This window comes from Camelus ferus, chromosome 11 (genome assembly GCF_009834535.1).
Source record: "Camelus ferus isolate YT-003-E chromosome 11, BCGSAC_Cfer_1.0, whole genome shotgun sequence".
Taxonomy (NCBI): domain Eukaryota; kingdom Metazoa; phylum Chordata; class Mammalia; order Artiodactyla; family Camelidae; genus Camelus; species Camelus ferus.
This window is the reverse complement of record NC_045706.1, coordinates 58,813,209-58,834,450: the sequence shown is the minus strand read 5'-3', so window position 1 is coordinate 58,834,450 and position 21,242 is coordinate 58,813,209. Positions and strand designations below refer to the sequence as shown.

Here is a 21,242-nt window from a genome sequence, read left to right as displayed (position 1 = left end):
TCTTTTGTATTTTATTTTCTATCAATTGTCTATTCCATGTCCTTGGTTGAGGAAATCATGAAATGGATCTCAGCCTCACTTTTCTTATTTATAAAACAGGATTGCTTTGGGGATGAATTTTATGTCATACATATGTGTTAAGTGCCCATTCTTGGGCCCATAACACCCAAAAGTGATTGCTAACTTTCTGTAGCTTTCCCTCAGAGCGGCAAAGGCCTTACCCACCATCTCCTCCAACATGCACGGCTCGGGGTTTCTGAGTGACTGGGCCAGGATCCTGGAGGGGTCAATGCCAAGGTCAGGATGCACGCTCGAAGCTTTTAGACCATGGCTTCTAACTAGCCACCTCGCTGACAACTCCAACAGAAAGTATTTGGCCATTGTTCTGATGGGAGAAAACTCAAGCAGATAGTTTTTTCTTATCTTTATATTTTATTTTATTTATTTATTTATTTTTACATTTTTTAAATTGAGTGATAGTCATTTTACAATGTTGTGTCAAATTCTAGTGTAGAGTACAATTTTTCAGTTGTACATGAATATATATATATTCATTGCCACATTTTTTTTTTCGCTATGAGCTACCGCAAGATCTTGTATATATTTCCCTGTGCTATACAGTATAATCTTGTTTATCTATTCTGCATTTTAAAATCCCAGACTGTCCCTTCCCACCCCCCACCCCCTTGGCAAACACAAGTTTGTATTCTATGTCTATGAGTCTGTTTCTGTTTTGTATTTATGTTTTATTTATTTATTTCTTTAGATTCCTCATATGAGAGATCTCATATGGTATTTTTCTTTCTCTTTCTGGCTTACTTCACTTAAGCAGATATTATTTTTAAAGTTCATCAGGTTAGAATTTTTTGATTTGTAAATTATTGAATTACACAATATATTCACATGGCTCAAAAAAATTTTTAAGGATTAAAAAACTACATAGTGAAAATTCTCCTCCCCACCCCCTATTCACCTCCTTTGACAAATAGGGTAGCTCCTGTGTGTTTAATTCTCATTTCCTCCCTGCCTGATTAGCTTCTCTTGTTGTTAGCTTCTTGCGTATATTTTTTAAACCGCATACAAACACATAAGAATATATAGACTTTAACTCCTTCCCCTACTTACTGATATTCTCGAGGTTATTTCAATAGTTTAGAAAGTACTTCTTGGCTCAGTTTTTCTGGGTACATTGCTACAGGTTTTTTATTTGTCTGTTTACAGCTGCAGGACTTCCCTGCAAGTGAATGGAGCATGATTTATTTCACCCAGTTGAAGGACATTTAGGCTCTGTCCAATCTTTTGCTATTGAAAACATCATTGAATGAGTAACATTGAACATACATTAATTCACAAGAGTGTGAGAATAGCTTTTAAGATAAACACCTAGAAATAGAATTGCTGATTGAAAGGATTTGCGTGTGTATGTGTGTAATTTTGCTAAATATTGCCAAGTTGCCCTCTGCAGGGGTTAAGTCGATTTCCACATCCTCCAGCAGTGTCTGGAGGTGCCAGTTTCCCTACAGCCTCGTTAGTACTGTGATTTACCAAGCTTTGAGGTATTTGCCAACATGATGGGTAAAAAATTATGACACAGAATAATAGGGATTCACATTTATAGTATCCTGCGTGAGGCTGTGTATCTCACCAAATGTTTTAGATCCTTGCTTTTCCTTTCCTGTTAACTGCTAGCCATGTCACTTTTCCATGTTAAATATTGGGTCGTTGATGTGTGTCTTGCTGGTTTGTAGGTGTTAACATACATGAGGGAGACTATTACCCTTTGTGTTGTTTACTGCCAATATTTTCTCTGGAATTTTTTTTTAACTTCACTTATTAACCTGATTATTGTCATGATTATTTTTTTTGACCACATGGAAAGCGTTTATGTAGTCCAGTTACCATTGTTTTCTTTTTATGGGCTCAGTCTTCAGTAATTTTTCCGTATTTTCTCCTAGTATTTTTTTATAGTTTCAGTTTGATCCATTTGAAGCTCTGATCCTTTGGGGAATTCATCCTGGCATGTTATGTGCCTTGTGTGAAGAATGGATCCCACTTAATAGTTTCCAGATGGTCGCCCAGTTGTCCCGACACCATTTATTGAATAATTCCTATTTCCTGTACTTTCTTAGGGTTCAGTTAAGGGCAAAACATTCTCAACTCTCTTCTGCCTTCATGGATTTTAGCCTAGGATTTCCCAGGAAGGTGATAAATCTCTTTGTCAAGGCGTCTGGCGTTGACATTTCCTATTCTGTTTGGGATTACTACTACGTACTCCGTGACTCTGACACCTGCTTTCCAAGCATTTGTGGCTGCCTCCCTTGGCAACAGGATTCTTTTCCTACAAAAAAGCCACATAAAAACCCAGTGTGTCTGATGTGTTCTCACGGGTTACAGCTATCGCACCAGCCACAGCCACTGGCGAGCAGAGAGCTCAGCAAATACCTCATGGATTGTTAATTTCTACCATACGGTTCTGCCTCGGGACAGTGCAGGTGCCACCAGCCAAAAGAAATATTGCCAGGTGGCGCAAGGGCTACATTTGGGAAGTGAAAACAGAAACATGGAAGAAAATGTCATCTCCAGCATAGGAAAAGATGACTGAAGAAGTGCCTACTGCCTTCCCCGGAATTCCATCTTGCCCCCTTTCCAGCTCCCTCACCCAACAGCTCTTGCCGATGGAATGATTAACCACAAGCTGAAAACTCCAGCAAAAGACATACATGACTCAGGGCTTCTGGGTCCTGTTTGCCTGTGTATGCATTTCTATTTAAAGTTGACTTCCCCTTACAAAAATAAACATGCTCGTTGTATAGAGAGACGGTTTTTAACTTATTTGAATTTTTAATGAATCTGATTCAAGGAAGAATTTGAAGCAGCTATAGAAACCAAAATAAGATAAGGAAAAAAAATGGTGGAATTCGCTAATGAAGGACCGGAAAGAGTAAGTTGAGGGTTTGGGGGTGATAGTGGGAGAGAAGGAGGGGCTCACAGACATGTGACGTATATGAGTTGACACGATTGCTACATTGCACGTAGATTTGGCTCAGCTTTCCTCGCAGGCAAAGCAGAAAGGGGAATGTTAGCTACAACCTTTACAATGAGCTAAAGAGCTGCACGTGAAAAATCCAACTTGGGGCCTCATTCACCAAAAGGTCCAAATGCTCACGGTAAAGAGATTCTGGACCTCCTTGGGACTGACAATTATGTATGTGGATTTGATTACAGGAAACAGAGGGCAGAGAAGAATCTTCACGCTGTGAGGGAGGAGATCCTTCACTTCTGGTTAGCTTTGCAGGCAGAGTGGATCCAGGGTTTGCGAGACAGGAAGTATGTGCAACTTCAGAGCAGTTTTTTAAGGAAAAGGATATGAAATTGTGAATATAAAATCAGACATGAAAGTGAATATGTGTTGACTGAGACTATAAATCATAACACAAACCACTAAAAAGACATGAGACAGCTGACAAATACAAATCACACACACACGCACACACACACGCACACACACACACACACACACACGCACACACGCACACACACACACACACACACAGCCTGGCACAAGGTTATAAACTTTTCCCCTATCCTTTTATTTGTGGCTACTGTTTGATCCTCTCTTCATGCAACTGTATTTTCGGATTTAATTTTCTGTAGTGAGAATAGAAGGATAATTAGATCATTCCTCTGGTATAGCAGATTAAAAGGGCTTTTTTTTTTAATTATTAGGAGTTAGAAAAATTTTATTCATCTTCTCATTGTTAAGGTCTTGTAAATTTAAGATAGTGTCAAATTTGGGTTTCCCTGTGCGAGTTGTAAGATTTGAAAGATTTTTCCATGGCTAGCTTCTAACTTGGTTTTTTTCAAACTTTGTTTCTCCTCCACTGCCGCAATACTTCTGGTGCCAGGGGGTACAGGGCATGTATTGCCATGACACCTCACCTGTGCACCTTGGTGGCAGGAGGCCAGGTGAGTCAGCATACAGGGAGGCTAAAAGACATCCTAGATTGTCCCCTGGGAGAGCTGGCAATTGGTTAGTGTATGCACAGAAGTGCCCTTAGACCATGAAAATGCATCCCACTAAATTCAAACCAAATATACTGAAGCTTAGCTTCCCAAAATTTCTACCAGCTGCTCCAACAGTAGTGGGCTTAAGAGAAAGTGTGGCTAAAGGGAGTTGGCATGGAACAGTGGTCTTAATTGATTTCAGTTAAGTATTGTACTTTTGCAAATTTTGCAAAATCAAAGGGGCATGGGAGCGCAGAGCTAGGGCCCCTCCTTAGCAATGTGACCAATTTACTAGAGCAACAGAAGGACCCTGAAGCCTGAATTATTTATTCCCTTTAGTTAAATCTCCCTGCGCCTGCAGAGCTTCTCAGGCTAGCCCATGGTCATTTCTTATGCCTCCAGGGGGAGTTCAACACATGAGATTTGGAGGCCGACACCAGGTCCCATTTTATTGCTGTGTGACTAAGGGCTAGTTGTTTAACTTCTCTGAGCCTCAGCCTCATCAGCTCGAAAACTGAGATCATCACAATGATGCGAACGTGTGGAATTGTTTTAAATGAGATTATATAAATGAGATCTATTTCACTTGCTTTGTACGGCACTTGGAACATCATAAGCTCTAAATAAATATTGGGTATAAGGATACACTAGCCATCCTCAAAGAGACCATCTCACCCCTTGGTTTGTCCTCTTTGGGACCAAATCCCTGCCGCATGTGTGCCATATAGTCTGATACCCTTCATGGTTTAGAAGTATAAAGATCTAGCCTTCAAACAAGTAGTATTTGATTTAGTGATTCTGATATCTGTTGTCAATTTTCCGTTTCTCTTTTCCTTGAATTGCATTTGGGTTCACACTGTGGCTCATGTTCAATGTTAACCAGAAGTGTAAGCTAAAATGAGAACAAACTGTTGCCGCTTTTTTGTGGGTGGAGCGAGGGTACCGACCTAGCAAAGGTGGGGGAGGACTGACTTGAGGACACAGGTTTGCTAACCGAGCTGGAGCAGAATCGGGAGTAAAGTCCAAGGGTGTTTCCCCTTAGCACAGACTGGACATTCACCTGCCTCTGTCCACCCATTATGTCCTGGTTTAGTTTGCTCTGGACCCCATGGTGCCTGTGGCCTAGCCAGGTGGCTGAGTTTCTCCACACCAAGAAGGCTGGCTCTTAAGGGGACCAGGGAAACCATTTGCACCTCCACCTGCTCTCTCTGTCCCTGTAGGGTCTCACTGAGGGCTGATGTTGCTCCCAAAATGTGCCACGTGGGGCCAAGCAAAAGGCCCACCTTTATTTCTGAGGCCCTGAGGTGGGTGGATTTACCAGAGGTACCCCAACTGAGAATGTCTCTCATTGGGGAACTCCATGTTGCCCGTCTAGAACAATCACTTCGCAGGGCAGCACCCAGCAGTGTAGAAAGACACTGAACCTCTCTGATTATTAAACACGGCTGCCCCTCAGCATGGGGAGGGTTAACTGATCCTTTAGGGTCACCTCCCCTCACCCTTCGTGGAAAGGCTCGCCCCTTCAGAGGCTCGTCGTCCTATTACTGAACAAAATTGGGTTTCTGCAGGCAGGAAACATATTTACTTAACTTTTATTATGAACTAATGTGGAGGCATCCAGCAGTCTCCAGAGGTCTCCTCTGCGACCTCCTCTGTAATTTATGTATGATTTAATCTTCAAATGCAGTCTCACAGAGACTTTGCCGGATTTGCCTCATCTGCCTCCCCACACAGAGATGAAATTATTCCCTGAGTGTCTTAGATCACGAAATGCTACCTTTTGGAAATGAAAAGATAATACTGTTTATGTATGAGGATGAGAGAATTACTTTACTTGTCTGTAGTAACACTGATTAAATTGAAATGTCAGAGCTAATGTTACAGTTAATAAATGTTATACATATTTAAATCTGTCTAAATACTGAAGATTCTAACCCAGGCAGAGGATGCTGTTAAAAATTGCAGGAACACCCAAATCTCCCCGTGAATGCCATTTTTGCTATCCATTTCCCATGAGCGAGGTAAAAATGTGTATTGTAAATGAGACCCGTGTTCATGATGTCTGTGAATGTTGTTTTCTCACTTGGTGTTTATTTTACCAAATACATTGGTACTATTATGAGACATCAACCTAGCATTGGGGGAAATGTTGGTGAGATGAGTTGCATTATGTAAATCAGAAGGTGATGAGGTAGGGTGTGTTGTCGGGGTGTGATGGGAAAGGAGTGTCTGACATTAGTACCCAGGGGGGCCTTTGGGGAGAGGAAGGCAAATAGGTGTCCCTATGCCCTCCCCTCTCACAGCCTTGCAAAGAAAGCTTATGGCTGCATCTTCTCTTCTGCATAAGAGAAAATGTAGCTGAGAAATGTGATCTCAGTGGGCATCCTTGGCCTGGTGGCCGTAGCATCCTTTCTTTCAAGGAGTAGAACACAGAGACCATGAGTGGGTAGGTACACAGAGGAATGGGGATTATGGCTGGAGGGGCGGGGGGAAGGGGCAGCTGGCATGGGCTCACTGACAACAGAGACCAAGATTCCAGTGCCCTATGCCTGTCTTTCTTGAAAGTCAAGCCTTGATTTTTTTTTTTTGAGATTTTTAAAAAATTAAGTATAGTTGTAAAAAAAAAAAAACAACTCAATAATCTCTACACTATAATGGAAAAGAATATGTATATATATATTTATATATGTAACTGAATCACTGAATCATATAGATGTGTAACTGATCACTTTGCTGTATGCCAGAAACTAACACAACATTGTGAATCAACAATACTTTAAGTCTTGATTTTTAAAGGAAGTTGACACCTCTTGCTGAGGCCACAGAAGATCTCTGCCCATTTGCTGTTTACCCACCCCCTCTCCCCAGATGCTCTGTGTTCCATGGTGGTTTCCAAGTTTCCAGAAAGAGCATGAGATTTCTAGCCCCTTAGATGCAGAGTTATTGTAAATTCTAGCCTCCGCTGTGTGACTCTGGGTTTTAACGTTGAGGCCGTTCAGGGGCCGCGTGTGTTAGACGGGGGTAGACCTAGCCGTCTCCTGGGATCATTCTTCTTCATCAGTGAGCTCACGTTTTATCAGGCAACTGGCAGATCACCTGGTTTGTAGCAAGCACTCTCTCCTCCAGCAGGCTCCAACTTGTTATGCAGTTTTTGCAACATCAGGACAAGGAGTTCCCTTTTGCTTCTCACTTCCCTCTCTCTGCCCTGGCAAAGCCCCAGTCACCTTTTTGGGTCAGCAGGAAGGGAGCAAGTGGTGTGTTTCCTCCCCCTGGCACTTGGAGTCGTCCAGGGCTTAGCTAGAGAGAAGAAGCTGATTGAGGCACAGTCCGTGCATCAAGGCAGACCACTCAGGGTTGACTTGCACCTTCAAGCTCTACAGCAGAGTGTCTGGTACAGGGCAGCCAGGATCTGCAGACAGGTAGCTGGTTCATCACCCAGGGGAATTCTGATTCAGTGGGATTTTACCGGCAAATGACTGTAACAAAGAACGGATATATTAAAGGGTGCGTTAGGGATTGTGGTTATTATAAATTACATTCTTTGAAATCTCATTTAGATCCAAGAACCAGACTGCATTTGGAAGGCTCTGAGGATTAATCCTTTTCGGAACAATGGAGTGTCAGTGATCATTTGGAAAAGTAATTATGCCAAATTTAATTATCATGCACGTGTGTTTCGTCAGCACCACCGTACACACCCAGAGGACAAGTGGGGAAAAGATTGTCCCAGCACTGGCTCTTGATTGAGGAACACAGTGCAAAATTATACATGTTGTAATTGAGTGTTGCTTAATACGAGGCTTGATGGATTCAGAGATGATGGGTGGAGCGAAAGGGAGGGGGCATTTGGCCCACTCAGCAGATGTTTGAGATATTTGGAAATGCTTTTCAATGTTTTCAACATATTGGAGAAGAGCAAACTACATTTCAAGCAGCCTGATAAAAATGTTTCCCTGTCTTAAGCATTTCTTTTGTTCTCTGTTCTTGTGGTAGCCTCACCTCTTCTGAATTGCAGAATTCAGCTTGGAATACTCAAGTGGGTTGCTGTGGGGACTTGGAAAGTGTATGTGTGTTTGAGGGGAAGATAAGGGGGTGGCACGAAGAGTGTCTGGTGGATGGATGGACCATGGCAATATGGATCACAAGGTTTTCAGGGTTTGTGGTATTAGAGGCTGACCTACTGGGGACCTGTATCAAGTTCATCTGTCTTCTGGCCCCCAGCCCCACTTCCTCCCTTTGGCTGGCTAATGCTGAGCCATTAGAACTTATTTTCATTGCCTCGCTTTAAGAGGGCTCCCCTAAAGACAAGTATTGTGTGATATCACTTGTGGAACCTAAAAAAATAATACAAATGAACTTATTTGCAAAACAGAAACAGACTTACAGACATAGAAAACAAACTTATGGTTACCAAAAGGAAGAGGGAGTGGGGGACGGACAAATTAGGAGTTTGGGATTAACAGATACAAACTACTATGTATAAAATAGATAAATAACAAGGGCCTACTGTATAGCACAGGGAACTATATTCAATATCTTGTAGTAACCTACAATGAAAAGAATCGGAAAAAAAGGATATATATTGATATATGGATAAAACTGAATGCTATACACTTGAAACTAACACAATATTGTAAATCAACTATACTTCAGTTTAAAAAAAAAAAAGAGGGCTCCGCGATGACCCTGGGTTGGGTTGGGTGCCATGCACTGACTTGTGCAGCACAACAATATCGACATCCGTGCTAATTTGTATGCCTGTTCCCCCCCGTACACAGTGGGCATCACTGTGAGAGCAGTGGCCACAGCCTTTGTTCAGCCCTGGCTCCCCAGTCCCCAGCACAGCACCTGCACAGAAAGGATTCAGTAAGTATTTGTTTGAATGTATGATCAAAACCTGGGAAGGACGGGAGTCAGTTCTTCCTCTCCACACATCCCTAACTGTGCTGAAGCCTAAACAAGCTGTCTTCAAAGATGCTGCCTGGTTTGGGGGTGTGATCTATAATATTCTGGAGGCAAAACCATTCCATGTGTTGGAAACGTGGAAACTTCCACTTGATGTGGGCCCAGGGCTAACAGGTGAGCCTCTTTGGGGTCAGCGAGGATTGTAAAAGCGGCCATGGGCATAATTGAGAGGACAAACTGCGAGAGCATATGGCAGGAGCCTGGAGGTGGCAGGTGCTCTGTCCTTCCTGGGATGTGCACGAAACTTTCCATCTGTTCAGCTGAACTCGGAGTCTCTACTGAAGAGTTGGCCAAGCATTCATTAAGGATCCAAAAGCTAGGACCCTTAACTCCAGGTTAGAGGTGTTATTATTGGCTTATCAGTAACTGTGGTCCTGATGCCACATCTCATGGGTGTGAGTAGTTGGTGGGCAAATCTGCTTGTGTTGAAGAATGACCTTCTGCCTGTGTTTTCAGCTGAGAACCCTGCTGCCACACGTGGAGTTTGATGGCCCTGCTGGGGTTTGGTATCTATGAGATGCAGCTTTCCCTGCCCGGGGTGAACCAAGGCCAATGGCCCTCAAATTGCTACAGCCAGGCAGAATGGCTTCCACACAGGAAATCCAAGCATAACTCCACAGAGCTCTTGGGAGAGATAAAATGGGAAATTTGGGGACATTGTGCTCGAGAAACCATGGAGAATATTACAACTGTACACTTACCACTGACTTCTGTCTTGCCAGCTAATATAATGAGTGTGACCAGCCTCAATTGCTTTTCCAAGACATGGGCAGGCTTAAAGAGAAAGACATGTAAGGGGCCTATGGCTTGTTGAGTTAATTAAGTTTTCCTGGCAACAAATAAATGAGGCAAACCGATAATCTGCAAGGGGAGGGAACCAACCTGTTTTGAAATTGACCAGTATGCCAGACAGAATGCTAAATACATTATGTCATATGATTCCATCTACCTTTCCCAACAGCCTAAGGAGGAGGTGGTACCAGCTCCATTTACAACTGAGTTGCCCAACTATGCAGTTAGTCATGATGATGATACCTGAAATCTACTGAGCACTTGCCATATATACATTTCATAGTAAAACTGCCATTTGTGTAGGTAAAAAACAATTGAAGATCAACACTTTCCACGTATCTTATCTGTGTCTGAACTAATTCAAGTCAGATAGACTGTGGAACTACAAGTTTCCTGTTGTGACACTTGCCTCCCAAGGAGGTAAGCTACAGTGCTATTGCCAGGAAAGCCACATTATATGTTCATAAGAACGATTGTTACTATCAAGGGTCCCATTGGGCAGGCTTGGGGCTGGGGATTTGAGGAAGTGGAGGGGGTGTGAGGCAAGCCAGCAAGTTTCCAGGCGCCATGCTTTGGGGACCTTCTTGTGCTCTTTACCTGCATGGCAGGGTGCTCTCAGAGGTGGAAGGCTCTTTTGCTGGATTAAGTTTAAAATGTCACTACTAATTAGCTAGGATTGCAGGCTGGGGTGATGCAGCACCAGGCCTGGGGACTTAACTTTATAGACATAGAATTGAAGGAAAAAATACATTTTCTAAACTCATTTTAAAAATAGTTTCCCTTGGAAATTAAAACCATTAAATGTACATCATTATGCAGATCAGTATTCATGCTTTAAAGAAACATAATTTTGCCTTCATTTAATTTGTTTCTCTAAGACCTAATTATGGATTGGATAAAAAATGTTATTTTTCTATCACTGTGCAAATCGCCTTTTACCACCCAGGAGGACAGTTCTCTCTGGTTGCGGAGGGTCGTTTCCATGCAGTGATTAGTCAAGGAGAAGTCAGGGAGGTGTATTCCAAGAGGGAGCTGGTTGTTCATGATGGCAAAGAAACACAAGTGTGTTCCCTCTCAGGAAGACAGAGTCATGAGGATCAGCTTGGCTGAGACCCCAGATCTTTCCCCAAGAGCGGATGCATTCAGCTGCTTGACCAGGCCCTGGGGTTGTAAGGATGCAGCAGGTCCAGGGACCAGCAGCAAGTCCCATCAGACTGGGCTTCCTGGCAGCAAGCAGCTGGGTGACAGAAGCATGAATGACACTCAGTTACCTTGATTTCCATTCAAGAATAAGGCAGAAGATAGTGCCTTTGTAGAAGTCACTTTGCTTTCTGGGAAGTGCTGATGTCAGCAGTTTGAACCAGGGAAAGACTCAGAGATGGGAGTTGGTGCCGATCAGGGTTATAAAAGCATGTCTACTATGTGTCACTTTTGTGTTGTTAAACACTAGTGTTTAACTTTAATGCTAACTTTAGTGTTGTCTAGTCCTTTTAAAGTGTGTTTTAGACATGTTACAAACACCCACTTACCTAATCCTCAGAACAATTCTAGACGCAAGTGTGATTATCATCTACATTTTATACAGGAGGACTTTGAGGTGTATAGGCATTAAGTAGCATGTCCTGGATCACATTGCTAGTGACAGTGGGACTCTGGCAGTCTGGCTGGTTTCCCTGGCTTTGACCACTCTACTGCCCCACCTCTCAGGATGAGCAGTCCACTCCGAATGCCCAGTGCTGTAGCTTCACACATGCGCTTAATCCCTTCAGCAGCCTTTTGATGGAGGGGGGACTGTGGTGAGCTGTTTTTCTGGTGGTCCTCAATGAATCACACCTCCATGCCCTTTTGTAGTCCCCTCCCCTTGAACCTGGGCTAGCTTTGACCTGCTTTAATCAATAGAACATGGCAGAACTGGCATGGTGACAATTCTGGGTCTCAACCTTATGACACTTGTCAGCCTTTACCTTGTGCCCTGGGGGAAGCTAGCTGCCATGTAAGAAGTCTGACTACCCTGAGACAGCCATCCTCAGCAATGAGAAGCTACATCAGGGAAACTGAGGCCCCAGCCAGCAGCCCCTGCCCGCCTCCCAGCCCATAGCCCTACCATCTTGCCAGCCATGTGAACAAAGCCATCTGGGAAGTAGACTCTGCTTCCCTGGTGAACTTCCCTGACTGATGCCACATGGAGTAGAGATGAGCTAATGCTGAACTCTGACCAAATGGCAAAGGTGTGAGCAAAGAAATGAAATGATTAAAAATGCTTTTTGTCTTAAGCCACTAAGTTTTGCAACTGTTTGATAAGGCAGCAAAGTGTAATAGAAACACCTGTTCACTTCACTTTAAAGATGAAAAGATCTGAGGTACAGAGGCTGTAGGACTTGCCCCAAATGATATAGCTAGGAAGTGGCAGATGCAAAACTGAGTCAAGGAGTGTGAGTGCAGAGATGCACTCTAATCACAATTCTCTACTCCCTCTGTTGGGGCATCTTCAAGGATGCACAGTGATGCTGTGATAAGTGAGCCCTGGCCCCTGCCTACTGGACCTTCTTGGTCTGATTGGAGCTTCCACTCTCCCTTTAGAATGCCTCCCAGACTAGGGGCGTGCTGCAGGCTTCACTGAACTCTAAGAACCTGCTAGGCATGTTTTAGCAGCCTTATCATGTAATCTTACCACAGGTCAGACGTGTGTCCCCGCCTTGCAGATAGGAAACCTGAGGCTGAGAGATTTAATTTGCTCAGATTAACACAGTCTGTTTGGAGGGCAGCTAGAATTTGAACCTGGTTCAGCTCAACCTCCGTACACAGTGCACGGTCCAACTTCTCCTCCTGCACCCACTCTTCAGGCCCCCCAACAGGCTGTGCCACATCTTCCAGCTGCTGCTGAACCTGGTCCAAATTCAGCTCCCTCCCACCCTTCCTTCGACAACGAGGTCAGACACTACCCCGGAGATGCGTTGAAGGTTCGTAAGACCTCCCAGACTTGATAGGGCACATCGATTCCTCCTGTTCGGAGGATCTCCTTGCCCAGAGAGGGCATCAGCTCCTTTCAGCACCTTGGACAGCGTTCCCGCCACAGCCTCGGCGAGGCCAGGCCAGCTTGCTTTCTTGTGGCTGTTTGAGGATAGGGTTCTGCCTGGCCCGCAGGCAGGTCTCTCCTGCTCACCCACAGAGAATGAGCAGGGAGGTGCTCTTAAGTGAGGGGTTGGTTCTTCCTAGGGAGTAGGGGAGGCAGAGCCTCAAAGGGGATTTAGAGGCATCACTGAAAGGGCGAGCCCTGAGCCCCTCGCCAGTTTCTGTTGTGTTGGCTCAGTATTTTTTTTCACACCTTGGGTCCTATGCATAGCTCAGAGCACATCCCAAAGGCTAGGTCCCAGGAGGGACTGTGCAAGTAGCAAGTGGACTAGGAGCATATTTGATCAGAAAGTGCAGCCATCTGAAAGCTTGAAAACTACCCCCTGCATCAGTCTCCCATTGTACTTGAAGTTGGTAATGGTGCCTAACTTATTAGATTGTCCTGAGGATTAGGGGAGTTCATATTTGTACAGTGCTCAGAGCAGCACCCAGTCTAACGTATATATTGTTTATTTAATCAACACGAAAGGGACGGATACCTCAGTGTACAGGACAAATGGGTAAATGGCTGGATGCCTGTGGACACATGTAGGTGGGGGATGAGTGAGAGAGGGGTGGAGGGGTTGGGGAGAGATCACTGCAGTGGGGGAAGTTTCAGAGCTGTTCCCACTAGTGTCCAGTGCATGGCAGGGTCTCAGTAAGTCGTTGTGGTTGTGGAAGGGCTCCCAGAGGTCAGGATGCCACCCCTCAATTTAGGATGAGATGACTGAGGCCCAGGGCCAGGGGAAAGGCTGTTGTAATTTGGAGTAAGTTTGTATCAGACCTTCCCCATCCATGTCACCAAGATAAGGGGTCCTGGGAGCGGCCTGGGTGTCAGAGCCCCCATTATGTGTATTTTCAGGGCTTCTTGGCCTTCTGGGCTCCCTGCACAGGTGTACCTGAGCAGAAGTGCCACGTCAGAGCCAAGAAGTGAGAGTGTCATGGTCCCCTGCTCGGTTAGGCTCTCGCACGGTGGCAGGTCCCTCCGTTCATCACGTGTGCTCCCCGGCACTCAAGTTTGCTGCTTCCTCCTTCTCTTGCTCTCCCCCGGGAATCTGGGCCGGCCCATGTCATGATTTGACCAACAGGATAGGGCAGAAGTGATGTTGCAGAAGTTCCAGAGCCTCAGGAAGCCACTCAGTTTCCACTTTGCACACTTGGATGCTCCCCAAGCGGGCCACACTCAGAAGAGCCCAGGATGAAAACCGCCTGGAGAGCAAGGCTCTGTCTTCTCAGAACTCTGTTGATCCACCACCTGAAATCCCAAGAGCAAACCCCATCTGCCCACTGAGTTGTTAGAAATAGTTTTTGGCCACTAGGTTGAGGGTAGTGTGTTTTGGTGCAATGGAGAATTGAAACACCTGCTCAGGTCAGACCTGGCTGGGAGTCCTAGGCCTCTTTCTAGCTGCCCTTCTACCAACATACGAAGTAAAATTGGATTGTGTTTGGAAAAGGGTGACTCAAAAGCATGCCTCATAAAGAACGGTAGGAGGAGCTGTTGAGAAGAAAGACTGACAACTCACCGCAGACCATTAGGCTGCTTCAAATACCAGGATGGCTGTCAGGTGCTGGGAAGACTAGACTGATCCAAAAACATCCCAAGTACTTTAGGAAAAACCATAACAGTGATAAAAAATAAATTCAGTACCTTCCATAAGCTGGTCATTTTATACACAGCCCACCCCAATTCTATGAATAACTCTTGAAGGTCATAATTCATTATTTTGCAAGGGAAGAAACAGAATCAAAGAGGTTAAGTTCCTTGCCCAAGTTTGCACAGTGTCTCAAGTGGAGGCACTAGAATTTGAGCCTAAGTTCAACTCCCAACACCAGTCTCTCTCCATGACGCCTTGCTGTCTCTTTCTTGGGCCACTGGATGGAACTAGAGGAAAGAAGGCTTTGGGGGGATGGAAGAGGGGCTCTCTGAGCATGATGTGCTCTCTTTCACCTCTATGACATTGCGTGTGCTCTTCCTTTAACCAGCAGTGATCTTTCTGTTCTCCATTTGCAGGAATTATATTCACCCTAATATCCCATCTCACCCTCTTTGTCATAGGTTTCCCTCGCCTTCCAGGCTCAGAGGATCATTCTTCCCTCTGTCTTTCCACAGTGCATTCTACAAACCCTCTCATATGTAACCTATGATTTTAGTGACTTTCTTTCTTTTTTTTTAAAAGAAGTACTGGGGATTGAAACCAGGACTTTGTGCATGCTAAGCATGCAGTCTATCACTGAGCTATACCCTCCCGCCTGATTTTAATTACTTTCTATCATTGTACCTTTCTCCCTTCTAGACCATAAATTTCATTTAGACAGGGGCTATGCCTCATCCATCTTTGTGACTGGTGTCTATCGGGTTCTGGCATGTGACAGGCTTCAGTAAATGTTTGCTTAGTTAATAGATATATTGATGATTCAATAGGAGAAATAACTCAGTGAACCATTGCCCGTATTTGGAAAGTGACGCCTGTGATGGAGGTGAGCCCCTCCCCCTCCATCTGCTAAGTGCCTAAGTAGTCATTTAGGCTGCTGTCATGCAGATTCTGACATCCTGTGGGAATTTCACTAGATGAGTGATCTCACGAGTGAAAGGGTGACAGAGGATAAAATTAGAACGTTTCTTTATAGGTTTTTATTTCCTAAAACTTGAGAAGGAAATGAAGCTTCACGGTATTCACTGCATAGACTGACATTGGTGCTGGTCAGGGAGTGATTCTGCCATGATGCTCTGACAGCCTTGCATATATCCAGATGAGCCACGCCGGTGAAGGTCTGAACCGCAGCTACCGTGCGTCTGGGTGGAATACCTTGTGAACCTCCTGAAACTCGAGAGGTGGGGAGGCCTGGGAGGAATCGCTGTGGTCATCTCCTGCCCGCTCCCTGTTTCTCCTGGGGGTTTGTCCTGAGACAGCTTCCCACTGCTGCCCAGGTCCTGATGAGTTAGGAGGATTTCTGTACGCAGAGTGCAGCTGTGGGCTGGAAAACTGCTTAGCTGAAGTCTAGAATTGGTTCGTAGCAACGGAGTACCCCACCCACCATGTGTGTTGCAGTCACCCAGACCCTTTTGTTTCAGTGCCATGACTTTATTTTATTTTTTTGTTGAATTATAGTCGATTTACAATGTTGTGTTAGTTTCTGGTGTTCAGCATAGTGATTCAGATATACATATACATACATATATATTCTTTTTAGTTATAGGTTATTACAAGATTTTGAATGTAGTTCCCTGTGCTATACAGTAGGACCTTGTCGTTTATCTATTTATATATAGTAGTTTGTATCTGCTAATCCTAGGCTCCTAATTTATCCCTCCTACCTCCCTTTCCCCTTTGGTAACCGTAAGTTTGTTTTCTATGTCTGTGTCTGTTAAACTGTCTGAATCCAAAAATGGCTCATTGCATTTTTACCAGCCAAATCATTTGCCTTCTGGCCTTACCTGTGTGCCTGACGGTGCCCTCTCTCTGTCCACACATCACGTCTGTCCATGGGTCACATACGATAGAACCCATCCCTCAACTATCTGTAATGAAGGACTACTTATTTCTATTTTTAACTTGCCACCAACCTGTATTTTCATGAAGTATAATAAAATGAGTTTCTAAAGTCAAATGAAATAAAAAACCTGCAAATATAAGTCCCTCCCTCTTTTTGTTAAGTTAGGCCGCACAGGATAATCTGTCAAATTGCTAGATGTGTTTATACACTTACTTTTGACTTCTCTGCTTATTTCATAGAGGGCTGGAAATGGTTTGAGGGCTGGCCCTGGTCCACGGATTACATTCTAAACGGTACTGATGTGTGGAAGGTGGCGTACCCCAAGGGAGAAGTAGGGATGTTAGACCACAGATGGTTCGCCAGAGTGCCTGAGTTTTTATTTGATTTCAATAAATTGTAATGTGTTGTAATTCATATTTGCCTGCTGAGGGATTTATGGATAATATTGAGTTTTAACTAAAATGATCCTTAGAGAATGGAGAAAAAATGGCTTAGAAAGTTACCTGTTAATAATTTACAGACTGAAGGTAATACAAAAAAACACAGCTAACATTAGGAAAGTGTTAATCTCCAGATTTACTCCAGATTTGGGCTCCCTGTCAGCCATATTACGAGGTAAAAACAATGACGATGTATTCTGATATTGTAGGAAATTGGTTTAAAAAAGTTCAAGTTACCAGTAGATGTATTTAAGATATCAAAGTAAATCTACAGTGGTTAATAATGAATTCTCCTTAAGTGTGTATTGGATCTTGAAATATTCCCTAATGAAAGTATGATCTATCAAGTCTGGCAAGACATTTAGTGATAATTGATTGCACCTGTATCTTCACTTGTAAAATTCTTCTTTATTTGTTTTTTATAATATATACATTATGTTAGTGTATATGTATATTTTTCATAAATAAGCTTTCACATATCGTCTTGAGGCTTTACATTCTTTCATTGAAGGAGTAGCGTCCGGGAAACATGAAGACCATGGCACGAGGTCACCTCCACGGCCTTCTCAACCTGGGAGAGGTGGCCAGACATGTGTCCACCTTTTATCCTGCAAGTGCAGGTCAAGATTTCTGGACTTTGTCCGGTTAGAGTCTGTCTCCAAGAGCGTGACTTCAGTGCCGGCCCTGAGATGTGTTTCCCCAACAATTCTAACTCATAAAGGGCCTGAGGGCTGGGACTGTGTGTGCTTCGGTCTTGTACCAATTACAAGGATCATAAAGATACACTCAAGGGGCACATTGACTCTTTCTACAGTTTGTCTTTTCCAAGCTTCATTAAAGAATGTGGATTAAAGAAAGCCCCTTTTGGGAACACCAAGGTAGCTCTGTCCTGGCCAGAGCAGGCTGACGAGCATAAATGTGGGCATGATGACTGTCAGCTGGTCACTGACATTGGCAATGCCCCAGGCTTCTCTGCCAGTAAACACTGAGCCTTCTTGTGTAAAAGTATGGCTTAATTTTCAAATTACAGTTTATTTTTCTCACTATAAAAGCAAGTCAAGCTCATTATAGAAAGTTTCTAAAATGCATTGAATTCTAAAGAAAAAAATTCAGCAATAATTTCATTACTTAAAAAGAATCATTATTAAGTTTTGTAACTATCTACTGTGTAGTATAGATTCTCATACTATGTACCATATAGATGAGATATATATATATATATATACACACGCACATATATAATAAGAATATATAATTTTTTTGTTTCATTATGAAATCATATCATCTTGATTCCCCACTTTTGACCTGTACTGACCCCAAAAGCCACAAACTGAACAAGTGAAGGCTTGTGGACTCACTCTTATGATGGGACCACCTTGGTGGGAGTGACAGAAGATCTGGTGACAGAGCTAGCTTTCAACAGCAGTTCATTCTTACTTTGAATGTGACATTGTCTCTTCTTACCGTCACCTTTTGTCTCCTGCACAAACCCTTCCCCAATTCTTCCCCAGTCCCACCCCAAAGCAGAGCTTCTTTAGAGTCAGCCCTGCTCTTCCTAATACTGCCGACTTCATTTGCATATGACTTGGCCCATTTATAATACCCTTACCCAGAAGGAGGCCCGTAACCAGGGCAACCAGAAGAGGTGCTTTTGCAATTCAGACTTGAACAGACTTTCTGCTCCATTTAGTTGGATTCTGATCTGCTCTTGACTCCCTTCACTCTTGAAATTGTAAAACTGTAAACATCCAGAATCTCCCGACATCTCATGTCCACGGCCTCTCCCTCCACCCTCAGGCACAACACATTCTGTTTCTCTTCAACGGTGACGAGATTCCCCTTCTGATTATCACCACCCAACATTTAGGTCATGAATATTTTCTAACGTTATTACAATCTCTAATAATCATTTTTAGCACTGCATAATATTATATCTGGGGGTAGACCTTAACTACTTAACAATTCTCATGTAATTGGATTTTAAAGTATCTTTTTTTGATTTGTTTTGACCATTATATTTAATTACCTGATGATCATCTATGTGAATCATTTTTTTGGTCATTAATGCATAGAATTCCTTCCCTGTAAAAATACCCTAGGGTTGAAATGATGGGTCAAGAGGTATATTTGTTAAGCTCTTGATGCAGACTGTTAAGTACCTTCCACAGAGTCTCAATTTACCGTGTATTATGATGGTGTTTATTTCACTGTGTCATCAGCTGGATGTTTTATTTTTTTTAAATATTTTTATAAGCAGAAAACTGCATATCATTACATCTTGTCTTTTTATGTTATTAGAGGAAATGTATTTCCATACTTGTTAGGTAATTACATATTATCTGTTGTGGAAATATTTGTTTTTGCTTTTTTCCATACGATTTCCGATTTTCTTTTCCATTTTTACAAATGTTTTATGATGCAAGGCTTTCTGTCTGTAAGGCTGGGGCAGAATCCCTGTTTTTGACAGCAGAGTATCACACCTTTCAACCAGTCATGACGGTGATCAGATGCCTAAATTCTTACCTGAGGATGAGTCAGAAGCGTCTTGTGCTTCTTCTGAGCATCTCTGAAGCTCCTCTGAATGGGTGAGGGACAGCTCCATGTGATCTCATATTAGGATTCTTCCAGGTCCACACTCTAGTCATCTGTCTGCCCTGGGATAGATGTTTCTGTTGGAATGCAGCTAACTGTAAAAATAGGCATGCATATCTGCATTGTTGGATATAATGATAGTAATAATCATTAGCTCTTATTGAGTGCCTGTTCTGTGCCAGGCATTTTAATAAGTGCTGGGGGTTCTGTTGAAAACAGGTCAGAAATGTTCTGTCCTCATGTAGCTTGTATTCCAGTGAGGGGAGATGGACTATGCCTTTATAAAAATGTTAGCAATTACATAATAAAATAAGTTGGATAATTTTATATAGTCACACATACTCTTCAGACATGAAACAGGAAAATGAGACAGAGAGGGGGAATCTGCACAGGATTGACAAGGAATCTCTCTAGAGAAAATGAGGACTGACTGAAAATGATGACTGAAAATGAACTCAGAATAGCTCCAAAGTAAAAATGACTCTAGAAAAGGAACGTGTGCAAAGTCTCTAAACTAGGAATGTTCGAGAAAGAGAAAAAGGTTAGGATGGCTGTTTTAGATAACTAAGAGGAAGTGATAGGATGTAATTAGAGAACTAAGCAGGGGTCAGATCCTGGAGAATGTTGTAGGTCATGCTTAGGAATTTGGATCTTATCTTAATTGGGAGCTAAGGGAGCATTTTAAATGAAGGAGTGATGTGCAATTTATGTTTCTGAAATGTCTCTCTACCTGCTGTGTGAAGGATGGACTATGGTCAGGATGAGCTAGATTGTGCTGTTGTCAGAGGCTTAATACAATAAAAGTTTGCTTCTTTTTCACACAAAGTCAGATGCTTAAGCAAAGACTTCAGAGTCATCTTTGATTCACTTCCCACATAAAAGCTGTATGCTAGTCATGAGGCCATGTGCCTGAGTTCCAACAAATGGGAATGTTTGCAAAAGGGATTCTTACTGTTGGTCCAGAGCTCATAAGAGTTTGTATTCCTTTCCTTCCATCTCTTCTTTAGTGTCATGGAGGTCACAAGTTGATGGAGATAATCATAGTATAGATATTGCCTGGATCCCTGAGTCATTACATGGAGAATATATACCCTATAGGTAACGGCAGCCTCAGTGAAAGAAGGCTGCGAAATTTAGGTGAACATACAGATCTTTCATGAACTGTAACTGCCTGTAATCACTTGAGTCTGGCATGGAAATGTTAATATTAGGGATACCAGTTACAAAGAAGTTTCAGTGATCTAAATGATAACGTTGGCTGGGAGGGAGGCAGCCATAGAGATGGTTCCGTTTCAGGACATATTTCAGAAGCAGATGGGTTTTATGTAGGAGGAGAAATCAAAGATGACTTTGATGTCTTTGGCTTAAGCAACTAAGTGGATGGTGGTGCTTGTAACTGAGAGGAGGAAAGGACTAGTTGTGCATGATGCATATTTCGGGAGTTCGGGGATCAAAAGTTATGTGTTGGAGATTTTTGACTCTGAGTTGTCTATTAAGTATTCAAATGGACGTGTTAAGTGAGAGCCTGAACATTGGAACCTGGAGCCCAGGGAAGAAATCTGATCTAGGAAGGTGAATTTGAAACTGATTAGAATATTGGTGGATTTTTTAAAACCCAGAGGAACCCACCATCAATACTATTATACTCTCTATGTTAAAGAAGCAAAGCTTGAGGCTGAAGAGGGTTAAGTAGCTTGATGAAGGTCATAATTAGCATGTGACTGAGATAGGGTTCAAATCAAGTCTGTCCAAACTCATTTTGCCAAAGATAATCATTGCTTTAGTATTATTAATACAACATCAACTTTATGTTCCATTTTGTAGCTCTCAACTCTTTTCATC

At 43.1% G+C, this 21,242-nt stretch overlaps 1 protein-coding gene and 1 long non-coding RNA gene across 4 annotated transcripts in view; both read left to right on the top strand.

The window, feature by feature from the left end:
* The window catches only part of GRID1 (glutamate ionotropic receptor delta type subunit 1), a 611,661-nt gene that overhangs the window by 465,674 nt on the left and 124,745 nt on the right, over nucleotides 1–21,242 (top strand). The gene's annotated exons all lie outside the window — the stretch shown is intronic.
* LOC116667224 lies at nucleotides 1,496–21,177 on the top strand. The gene is made up of 4 exons (XR_004324039.1): nucleotides 1,496–1,505; nucleotides 12,439–12,449; nucleotides 14,095–14,099; nucleotides 20,638–21,177. It is a non-coding gene; the product is annotated as an uncharacterized LOC116667224 (long non-coding RNA).